The sequence below is a fragment of the Hesperophylax consimilis genome, chromosome 14 (genome assembly GCF_061612785.1).
Source record: "Hesperophylax consimilis isolate HC1 chromosome 14, BYU_Hcon_1.0, whole genome shotgun sequence".
In the NCBI taxonomy this organism is placed as follows: Eukaryota; Metazoa; Arthropoda; class Insecta; order Trichoptera; family Limnephilidae; genus Hesperophylax; species Hesperophylax consimilis.
The window spans coordinates 20,061,801-20,074,352 of NC_142849.1; positions in this window are offsets into that span (position 1 = coordinate 20,061,801).

The window sequence follows — 12,552 nt, forward strand, 5'->3', positions numbered from 1 at the left end:
AGGCGAACGCATCCGCCACCAAGACCTAGACAAACCTCACCTCATGAACCTGGACACCCCTGCTAAGTCACTAAACGTAGCGAACCATTTGAGGTGACCATGGCAGAGGTCATCCAATAAATGGTTCCCGAGGCAGCGGTACCCATACCCGCCCCCCAAATTTGATAAGGTTTCTATTAATCACTATGATTACGTTAAAATGTATGAGTGATTTTTTATTCAAGGAATAGAAAACGACTCATTTCTGTACAAAAAAGCAATAGCATTGTATTATGTGTGCCGGATTATACGAAACTTTTTAGAAAGCGTAAATTATATAATCAAATTTGAGAATGCCGAAATCTTGTACAGTGCCCTTGGCTTTGGCCAGCTAATTTCTTGTCCGGGAGAACGTCTAAAACTGTATTAATAATATTATGGAAATTAATAATAACGTTCAACAACATATAATATTGGTTTCACTATTTGGTTCTACCCGGCTTTCAACACTCTTGTTACCCTAATTACAAATGAATTATTGAATTAGTCAAGGCGGTATAAAATGGTGACCGGATAAATCATCACAATGATAATTCATCACATCTTTAAAAAGTCATATAAATTCATGGAAAGTGATGAAACAAAAACTTTATTAACTGAGTTAAGTAGATTAGGTTAGGTTAGGTTAGGTTAGATTAAAAAAAAATCATCGTTTCTAATGACTTTATATCACTTTTAAAAGTGTGTTGAATTGTCACTGTGTTGAGTTATCGTAGAACCGTATAAAATATATAAATATACTATAGGTAGGTATTTGTTCCATCATCGTCACCATCACGTTCTTTCCCCATCACTTGGCGTGATTCTAGTTATATTTTTAGCTTGATTGTGATGTCCTGTCTTCCTCTGACTGTTTTGCATATTTTTTTTTTAAATATTTTTTATATTTTTATTGTTTACAGATTAAGTATCCTGTAACAAAAGTTTGAGATTTATTAATTATTTTGTTAAACTTTATTGATTTACCCTAGGGTAAAGGTAATGTAAAAAAGAGTTTGCTGCATACACTGAGTTAGGGGTCCCCTCATTTAGCCCCTTATGAAAGCAAAAAACATACAGGATTAAATCACAAACGTAAAGAATGTTTCTGTAATATGATTTGCGGATCGTGTCCTTAGGGTAAAGATGGAACTGCATCATAGACATATGAATATTAGTAGACCTGCCCTAAGTGATTAAAAGCGTATTATCCCCACTCCCCATACCGGTTCCATTGGAGCCGGCTGGGCTCGCGTATGGCCTCAAGTGAAATTTGAAAACGTGACGTCATCATTCTTGTGCGAACTATGGTCGAGGCATCATCGGTTCATTTTACGAAATAACACGGCAAAATGTTGACTTGTGATATGAAAACTTGTAAAAATAGATGTGAAAAAGAGAATAAACCCAATTGTCGTATTACATTCCATAAGTAAGCATTATTTTAAGCTTATTCACACCGTATTATATGGATCAGTTTTAGAAACATATACTATCACATCACAATGTAGCGATTCTCAAGTGTGCTCATCGTTGTGTACTGGGGTAAGTAAATTATGAAACATTTGTAAAAGTGTCTTAACTAAATACTCTGAAACTAACTACGACTCTGCAAACAGAAGAAATTTACTTTGCCGAATTTGGACTTCGCAAATTAGTTCATAACGTGGCGAGTAATTTGCGCTCCCATGTAAAAATGTCTATTCATTCAAAAGCAGATTTTACTTTTAAGAACTAAATGGTGATATTATAATGCGAGATGCCTATTTACTGTCAGATTGATTTATTGACGAATCACAGTCAGCTTAACCCCCTTCGTTCTTCAACAGTTGATTTTACCCCTCGCCATTATCTTCTCGTCTATTAATTCCTATGTCTGTGAACTGCATGAACCGTGTTGTCGTAAACAACCGTCATTTTGTGCGAACTGCGAAAAGACAGTAGAGAATGTAAACTACTTACACCTGAATAAAGCAATTACAATTTGCACAAAACATACAGCAGGAAGATAATGTCTGAGCAAGCTTTAAATGGAATACATGATTTTAGCAATATGTCATAAGTTTTTGATTACATTGCAAACATGTTGATGGTAAGGCTGTATACAAAAATAGTAATTGATGAACGCCTTAGATGGGACCTACATATCAAAGTTATCACGAAAAAACTTACAAAACTTATATATTTCTTTAAAAATCTAAGAAATGTGGTAAATAAAAATGACATGAATAATATTACCATTCGTTATTTCGGCTACTAATATTACCATTCGTTATTTCGGCTACTGGCATTATACCTAGCTCTCTCATTAAAAATTTAGGCGTATTAGATCTATCAAAAAATTTATATATAAAGATGCAAAAGTCGGTCATTTTGAATACATGTAGGATAACGAAAGATTTTTTAAATATTTATGTTGAGGGATCAGTAGGATTTATAGGCCCTGTTAGAAGTACTACCGAGCCGAACCCTCTGATATGAAAATATCAGGAGACGGTGAATTTTTTTTTCCCATTTGATCTCTGGTGAGTTGACGTGTTGTTGTTCTTGTATTGTTTTGTATTTATTTTGCTTATATAATGCACTTACATAATGTTGATTGACTAGATGATCATTTGTGGAAAAGTGAGTGGAAGGGTTAAGTTTTTCCTTTGGGGAAGATTTAACCCGGACAACTAAATCGGAAGTTTAAAAATAAATCTATTACGCTACGCTGGAATTGTCGGATGGGGATTTGCTGTATCTAAGTACCTATATACATAACCTGAACACAATTGAAAAAGGAATCATAAAGACCACACTGAAAGTACCCATTAGAACGCCTTCGATTGAAATTTTCAATAGTTTTGATGTACTAAATGTACGACGAATATATGCTAAAAATATATAATTGAAACTATTCAAAAATACCGCGTATTCATCAAACAAAGTGAAATCATAATGGCATTAAAAATATTCTAGGTCATAAAACTACATTCGGATAAAGAAATTATATTTATTTTGCGACAAAACTCCACAACATCCTTCCCCCGATATAAAACGAATAGAAAATTTAAATGATTACAAATCAAGAATAAAAATCTCGCTGAAAGAGATTTATGAAAAAACTCATAAAAACTAATAAAACAGAAATGAATAATTTTAGTTCGCCTCAGCACAGGTCACCCTAGTGAGGAGGACTAAGAAATACAATTTACTATACATATATTTAATATCATATTTTGTATGTACAAAATTTAAATAGTCGCTATATTAAGTAAAAATTATATTAATCTTCACAATGTTTCAATCCAAGGTAACAAATTTTGTGCATAATGCGTATTTTAAGGAACCAAATGTTCCAGTTATGCGTTGTGTATGAATTATTATTTTTCTTCAAACTAACTAGCAAAGTGTATGTAATATTTTATGATCTCCAAGTCAAGTCAAGTAACCATTTTTTTTTCCATATTACGAAAGGAACGCTTCCATCTTAGATGGTTTGGGACTTAGACGGGACAGACGAAGAATAAAGTGTCAAACGGAAAAAAATGAGGATTGCTAGAATCGATTCAAATTTTTGGCAATCCAGTAAAAAACGGGATTGTAGGCCGTATATATCTAAGATGGAAGCGTTCCTTTCATAATAATCACACCTTGGCCTTTGCTTAATTTTCTGCTGGGCCTCTGTGCTAGATGCATGGAGGTTATAAAACGCATTATGTAAATTTGTATGTAAATCACAAGCACTTGACTGAGAATTGACGACGAAGTTCATTGTCACTGTCTGGGAGGATAATTTACATTCTTAATATTATAAAACCTCACACAAATAGTCGTGAGTTCATAATCCTTAATCTTTAGGATAATGATATGTTTAATATAGATAAGACGTTCAATTAAAAAGTGTTTCAAAATAATATATATAGGTTTGATATATTTTGGTATTAAATTTAACAGCTATTTGGATTATTTGTCTACGATCATATTTAGTAAATACATGAAAAGTTAATATATTAGAATAGATGCTATCTGTAATATAGGGTTTTAATAAGAACTTTGAATTGATGTATCTATTTATAAGAAGTATAGTGTATGTGGTGGTCGGGTGGTGTGTTTGATTTTTATACAAATTTACAGTTTTATTCCGAGATTAATGAAATTTTGTCTAATTTCTGACTACTCTGTATTAAAGGCTTGGAATCGTTGGGGACTTCAGCCATCGGAAAATTAAATTTAATGACGAATATATTTGGAATCCAACAAGAAATAAACGATTTTGTAATGTATTATTTCTGTTTTGAAACAATTAACAATGAACTACCAAATTATTTCATCAAATGAATTTATACTAGAAACAATTTAAACAGAACGAATCTGTCAAAAATGTAAAATAAGTCTGATAAACAGAATTTTTTAATATTTTGATGTCTGATAACAAGTTATTTGAAGAAATTACACAGACATAAATTTCACGGTTCCATGATAACTCAACACAGTGACAATTCAACACACTTTTAAAAAGTGATATGAAGTCATTAGAAACGATGAATTTTTTTTTAACTTAACCTACATAACCCAGTTAATCAAGTTTTTGTTTCATCACTTTCCATGACTTTATATAACTTTTTAAAGATGCGATGAATTATTACTGTGACGATTTATCCGGTTACCAAATTTCACATACCCTACCAAAATTACATAAGGACTAAATTAAACATGGAGAATATCACACTATACATTGGTGCAATTTAAATGTGCAATTCACTCCATTTGTAATTTAATCCATATGCAATTCCTCCCGCGTGTAATTACAATGGATGTAATTTAAATACGTGTAATTGTCTGCACGTGTGATTACATTTATGTAAAATTCCTCTCGCGTGTATTAAATATGTGTGATTTTTCCACGTGCAATTTCATTCATGTGCAATTCGGCCCGTGTGTAATTTCAAAAAGTGAAATATTGGTAGGTATGTGAAATTTATACCTGTGTAATTTTGTTCGGACACCCTGAAAAAGAATTCGTATAATATGGCTGAATGTGGGAAAAATGAATGCATTTGTACAATTATTTATGATTACATACTGTTAAACAAATACAATAGATGAAGAAAATGTAAAATAATATGTGTAATAATTAGAATAAAATGACTTGTTTAACACCACTTTATTGTGTATATTTTCAGTATACGAAACCAACCGGTTTCGGTTCACCTGGACCTTCATCAGGGTTATATAAAAACATATTGAAAAAGAATGTTGATTTATAACTCTGAAGAAAGTTCAGGGTGAACCGAAAACGGTTGGTTTTATATATTGAAAACATTTACAATAAAGTGGTGTTAAAGACAAAGTAATTTTATTCTAACTATTATAATTATGTATATACCCACAAAGTGTTTGCTACATGTAAAAATTTAATAATATGTTTATCTGTGTCTATTTGTATGATCTGTAATGTTTGAAGCAAAGCAATAAATATTTATTTAATTACGTGTTGACCGGTTAGTAACTGAGTAGACAAATGTGTCAAATGTGTTCAATTCCTATGATATGCAAATCCTCCATTATTGTACAAGCATAGTTAATAAATAGGTATGAAAGGTAGTTCTCGTCCTCTTTTGCCTGTGACAATTCCCCGATTAAATACCACAAGATACCAACCAAAGTGTTCTCACTTCATACCCACATTGGCATACATCCAAAGGTATCACAACTATCTTATAATAATGGAGTTTTAAAGATATTGTCAGATTATTCGTTACCAGGGAATGTCTCTTCTCTTAAAAAATGTAGAAAAGGTAATAATTGTTGAAGGGTTTTATAACCAACACCCCTGCCATAGGTCACCCCAAGTGGTTCGTTACGTTTGATGAAGCAGGGGTGACCGGGTTCATGTGGTGAGGTTTGTCTAGGTCGGGTCTGCTCGAGAGAGACTGGTTGAGGGAGACCTTTTGACCACTCCAGCTGGTCTCTCTCGACCCATCGTCTTGCACCGCACCGGGAAGGATGGATTCATACGTCTGTCACTGCTAGACATATTGACCCCCAGATTCCTAACCATCTCTCAAAAGACAATTCGCACAGCATCCCCGAAGATGACATAGACCCTGAGGAATTTTTTTTCTCTGTCTCTTATATGGGGTTAATGTAAAAAAACATTATTTGAATTCCGTTAAACTTCTACCTGACCCTGCCAACCGGAACAGCTTATCTATTTGTCCTGTCCTTTAGTTATAGAAGTGTTTTTCATACATAACTTTCTTTTATAATATAATATTAGGTGCACACATCCGCTTTGCTACTCGCAACTTTAATTCATCCACTATACGAACCAGAGATCGACAAATAATTCATTGTCACCAAATGATTGTCGGTTGACCTATTTTCAATATCTAGATCCAATATTTCAACAAGTAACAAGAATAAATTTTTCCATGTCACTTTTCTATTTTAGAAAAAAATAGTTCTTGAAGCAATAGCCTTAACATTTTGATGAGTGAACATAATTTATTGCTAGTTCATAAAAAAAAACTTTCAACAGGCTTTGACTTTTCCAACTTACTCTACAACTTCCCAATACCTTCCTAACTACTACTCCAGTCTCGTAATGTTTTCCCAATTGCAGAACGTTTTAGTTCTACTGGCTACGGAAAACTAAACGATGGATTGAGGTGCAATTACTACATATTTTATATATTTTTTAATGTGAATGCAGCGCAAGAGTGTTCTGAGCCAATTGGGTTAGGAATATTGAGACTGAAGGGATAGGGAAGGAGATGAGAAAGAGGAATATTGGGTAGTACCTACTTAGCTAATCAGATCTTTCACTAAACACGGCTAAAGCTGTTTAAAGCAATGTTTTGATTCTGATTTGTGGTTTTTCATTAGTGCTATATTCATAGCATCTACTACTCACGGTTTCACCTTAACCAAACTAACTAGGTTTTGAACCTGTAATTTATGGAGATAAAACTATAAAGTTTACCACTTTGCTACCCACTGTCACGAATACCTACTGTCCCTTTACATCGTCTAATGCTATGAATTATGAGTATGATGTGAATTTTATTGGAATGCAGTCCCCAAAATGTGAAATTGTATATTTGTCTTACGAAATAATACTGCTTGGGCCAAAACTATACAATACACTTCAGTGTTCGGATAGAGTGGGGTCACAATTGGGAAATAAGAAGAAGGGGGACTGACCACTTTCATTGGCAATGGGACTGGAAGAAAGGTCTCGCCTCTTACCTCAGTCAGTTCAGTCCGCTCAGTCAGCTGCGGGCCTTCGAACTTGAAGAAAGTGAAACGGCATCTAGTGAAAGTAATCGATACGTCGGAGGTATTGACTCGCAGCTAATAGAGATAACTCATCAGTCAACACATACCAAGAACAGAACTGTTGCAACAAGTAAATCTAAACCAATAAGACGTAAATAAGTTAAAACAATAAGTATCAAAGAAGACACAATAAACAAACAAACAAAAAGAAGACACAAAACTATTGACTAATACAATACCTACTGAAGAAAGAACGAATTCAAAAAATACTGGCCATACTTCAGGAGATAAAACTGAACAGGACAACTGTTTGTAAAAGCGTGTTAAAGATAACGTACCCTTCAATAGCCAAATCATCGAATAGTGATTATATTAGATCAAAGAACAATATTTTCGTATGACCTCAATACGTGAACTTATAAAACGTGACAATTGCTGTGCCATTGAAATTTTTGGTTCAAGAATTTTAGTTAAATTTATATAAAAGTAGATCAAGTCTTTGATGGTTTATATCGAAGGAGATTCGGTGAATTTGTATGACTAGTTTGTGTGCGTGAGAAGTGAAAAATAGTGAGAATTAGGGTGATCAATATGAAGCAGTGGATTTTGTATTTTCTTTCAATTACAGTTTTGGCTAACTGTGTGAATTCTCTGGTGAGTAGTTTCTGTTTTTGTTTTTACTGTTGTTTCAATGGTTCAATTAATATCACATTTTCTCAAGAATTGGCGACTCTTATTATTATCGTTCCAAGTAACAATAATAATAATACTTCGCTAGTAAATACTCTTTTCAAAATGCTCTTATTAGGGAGTGGTATTTTTTCTAAATTGAAAATTATTCATCAACTTTGACTAAATAAAGTACAGGTATCTGCTCACTTTTGTTGTTTAATATTTAAAATAATAAATGTTTTAGTATATTTTTTTTTCATTAAAATATAGATAATTATATCTCCCGTGCTGAGGATTTCATTTACGTATTATTAAAATTTGGTGGCATTAATAATATGAAGTAATTATAAATACACTATATAGAATTTTTTCTTTAGTGCAGTTTAGCGGTTTCGGTATATTTTCTATTTCTGATCTCCCTATGTTTTGCATCCAGCTTTTTATTTGAAATTTTAATGTTATAATAATGTTATAATAATTTTGAGAGATTCATACCAAAGTATAGGAAGCTTTTTTTGTCCAAATTTTGTATTTGTGGTTGCTTGTTGGCTATGTTTTTGACCCTGAAATCTAGTGTTTATAATATACGTGTTGGTTGTTATTTCTTGTATTTGGTATGTAAAGAGTATTGTTTTAGAATAGAGTTGTATAATTGACATGATGATGATATTTGAAGATTTCGGTATATATAGGTGTCCGGGGGTAAAGTCCGCTAACTTAGGGAGGTGATTGTACATAATGATAGAAGTAAAAAAGATAAATACGTTAGAGCGCTTTACCCCCGGTTACCCTGTATATTATATATTTACAACCTTCAAACTAATATCGAGATAACTTAGGTAGTTGTTTTATTTTTAATCACTAGTTTTTGTCATCACTTTTTACTACTTTATATTACTCTCAAGAGCTTGTTGATTTATCACTTTCCTGATTTTTTATGTGTCATTTATTACGGTATGTGATTCCACAAATATGAATAATTTCTGCTTCTCCACACAAGCATTGCTTAAGAGGGATTCTTAGGGCGGGTTGTTTCGGAGAATTTGAACAATTCATCAAATTTCAACGTTCTTTTTCAAGTTCTGTGAAAGATTTTTTTAAGTTCTGTTTTTATTTCAGGTCTGTCAAGTAACTAGCATATGATGATATAATAACAGAACTTGAATAGGACGTTCACGGAGCCCGAAAATGAACGTTGAATTGTTCAAATTTTCCGAAACAACACGTCCTTAGAATTGAATTATGAATGTAATGAATTTCAATAATATATATTTTTACCCGCTTTTTTGTTGTTCAAATACGTTACAAATTTGCTAGCATTTTTGTTATATGCCAAAATTATTCAACAATATTACCAAGGAAACAATTATTATTATAAAAATATATGAGAACATTTTTGTTTATAGCAATATTTACATACTTCCAATGAATAAATATAGAGAATATATGCAAAATATTTGTCTATATACAATATTAAAAAAAAAAAACTAAGCAAACATAATTGCATGTTTATTGTGTTCATAGATGAACATGAATATATCATTGATAGACCTTGTTACTTGGATATGTGTTGTTTACATACGAGTATATAAACTTCCAACAAATATAACAAATACTTACTGACGGACGCAACCATTATTTATTTTATTATCTACACAACCTACTGACATCGTAAGCAAACTTTTTTTCTTCACATTTGTGTTTATAGCTTCTATCCAATGTCAAGAAAACTTGAATACTTTTTAATTTTTGCTATAACTTTCGAACAAACAAATACGCGTTACCTATATTATAGACATATTAACAGTTTTATAGTTTCTCCTACCAAAAACGGATTAATCGTAAGATCGAATGCTGACAAAAGAGAAACATCTCAACGAAGAGGAAAAACACGGTACTGTAAGAACGGCACCCACGAAAAAATACCATATATAAAATAATTTGCATATTTATGCTAATAAAGCTGCTAATAGCTTGGTATTTTCTCTTCTTGATTTGTGCGAGACTTTTTGATCTTTGATACTTAAATCGAGGCAATATGTTTATCACGTATGTCCATAGATTGGGGATAGTATAACATATAACATTTTAAAACTATTCTGAGAAAAAAAATTGTCTTCTGCCTTGGCATATATTGGGGTCACTATCAAGGTTGGTGTTCGTTCAAATGAACAAAGATTATTGCAGACTTTGCGTGAAATATGTGTGAGAAGATATGAAATTACTGGTATGAAAAATACATGTATGAATATGAGTCCCAATTTTCGAAGCCAAAAACAGTAAAAACGCGCTATTTTTCGAGATATTCGCACTTTTACGAAATTTAGCTAAAATCTACACCATTAGTCAGTTTTTTACTGCCACGATCACAAATGTTCATATTTTACAATTCTATTTTCTGTCACGCAATCCTGAATAATGCTGCTATTGATCACAGTCTAAAAATTAAGTAAATATGCTTTAAATTTGTAAAAATTAATTTTTGCCAAAGTCATAAATTTAAAAAAAATATCTAATTTTCACCCTTTTTTCCTGTGAGAAAAATTTACTCCACTGACCTGGCATGTTATTGCAAAATAGCTCAATTTCAAGCAACCTTTCAATTCTGAATAGTGGTCTTACACCTGAGTGATACTGAGAGTATGTTCCACTCTGGAACGTGCCGCAAGTTTACTATATATTATTTTTAATTAATAAATTGTGAAATAACACAAATGTCGCCACTGATTTTTTAATACTATTTGGATAATTTATATAGCGCCGTTTTCGTGAAAAATCACCTCAAGGGTACTTTACCAATTTATTTCTTAAATAGTTAATACTAGAACTACTGACTTAAAACTGGTGACTTACGACTAAGGCCTATAACTACTATATTAATGACATCCAATTGATTCTAGCCCATTTACCATGCGCTCAGTCTCCTATACACTTATCTGACATCGTATTACGCCATCCCATTTGAATTTCATAATAATAACAAATTATTTTACTGAAAATTTAAGGCTCGATTTACCAGAATTTTGACAGAAACACGACCACATCACATTTATTGAGTTCTCCTTATCAAAGACAATACAAATGAACATTATTTAAAAAAGTAATAAAGTGTGTCAGAACGTTTTTAGTTTTTTGATATTTAAACATAAAATGTGTTTCAAAACTAGTTTAGTTAATTACTGTTAATTTACAAAGCAGTTTTTGATGTTTTATTTATGAAAAACAAACATTTTTAAATGAGCACCATTCACTTCTTTACACTCATTTAGTCTGTAACTAAAATGTTCAATCAATCGCTCGAGTATTGATTTTGGAAATGCATTGATTTTGTTGATTCTTTGCTTTAAAATATTCAAGTTTGGTGGTAATGGGTCGAAAACATTACTTTTTAAGTAGTCCCATAAGAAAAAGTCAGCAGGCGTTAAATCTGGACTCCTCGGCGGCTAGATGATGTCTTCTCGGCGAATAATTACTCTTTCAGGGTTTAAATCATGAAGAGATGGTGAGTCATTTGTGGGAAGTGGCTCTATTTTGCTGGAAAATGTGTTGCGGTTACAACCAACTGATTTTGCATTTCTGGAGTAAATAATGTCCGGAAAGAAACCCCTTATTATCAACCTAGCTCTTACCTTGTCATGTTCCAGTCCTCCAACTATCTCTATGCAAAATAATATTAGTTTGGATTAGGTGCACCATTTTAAATATAATTTCAATTTAAAATGTCATACTCCTGTGTTCTTCGACAATATAAAACTATCTTTCGTGTGTTGACCCCTTGCATTTTTGCTTCTGTAACTTTACGAATCTGTATCATAAAATAATGGAGATAGCTCTGAAAGGTAAGAGTACTCTATACTCCCTACTAATAATTGAAAGAGCGTAGCAAAATCCTGTTTTAACTCGGACTATTCGATCGTTTTGCATTTCGTCTTTCTGTAAATTTTCGTATTATGTTCCGATTCCGGTTAAAGATGGTGGCCGTTTTTAATCTGTTGTGTCTATCACGATAAAAAAATCATATTTCTGCTTAACATAATTCACTATTCTGTGGAAAAAAAATGTTTTTTAGAATTGTACCATCTTACCAATAATATAATACAATTCACAAAAAAATCATTTTACAAAAAAAAATTAAGTTGACTGCTTTACATTTCATTTTTTTGTAAATTTGATAATTTTGAAGAATTTTATAATGATGGCGATCGATCGAGGAATCAGTGTGTTTGTTAATTAAGTAGGTATGCATTTAAGTACCTTATTAAAATATCTTATGACTTCAGAGAAAATATTGTGTTTCGTGTCGCTGAAATGTTTTAACTCTTTTTCCGATCCAACCAATAAGGAGGCTAGGATTCAAATTTTACTGGTTTGAATCTTTGCAGTGTTGCTTTGGGGTGAATCGAACCGCCTGCGCCGTAGCGAAAACGTCAGCTAATGACAGTTGACAAAAATACAGTACCGAAAACGACTGATGAAAACAACTGATGAGTCAATTTTATTTTTAGCCGGAGTTATAATTAGTTCAATCTTATACGAGTGCCTGTGAATTTCTCCACCATACGAGCGCTACCAAAAGAACCATATCATCGAACATCA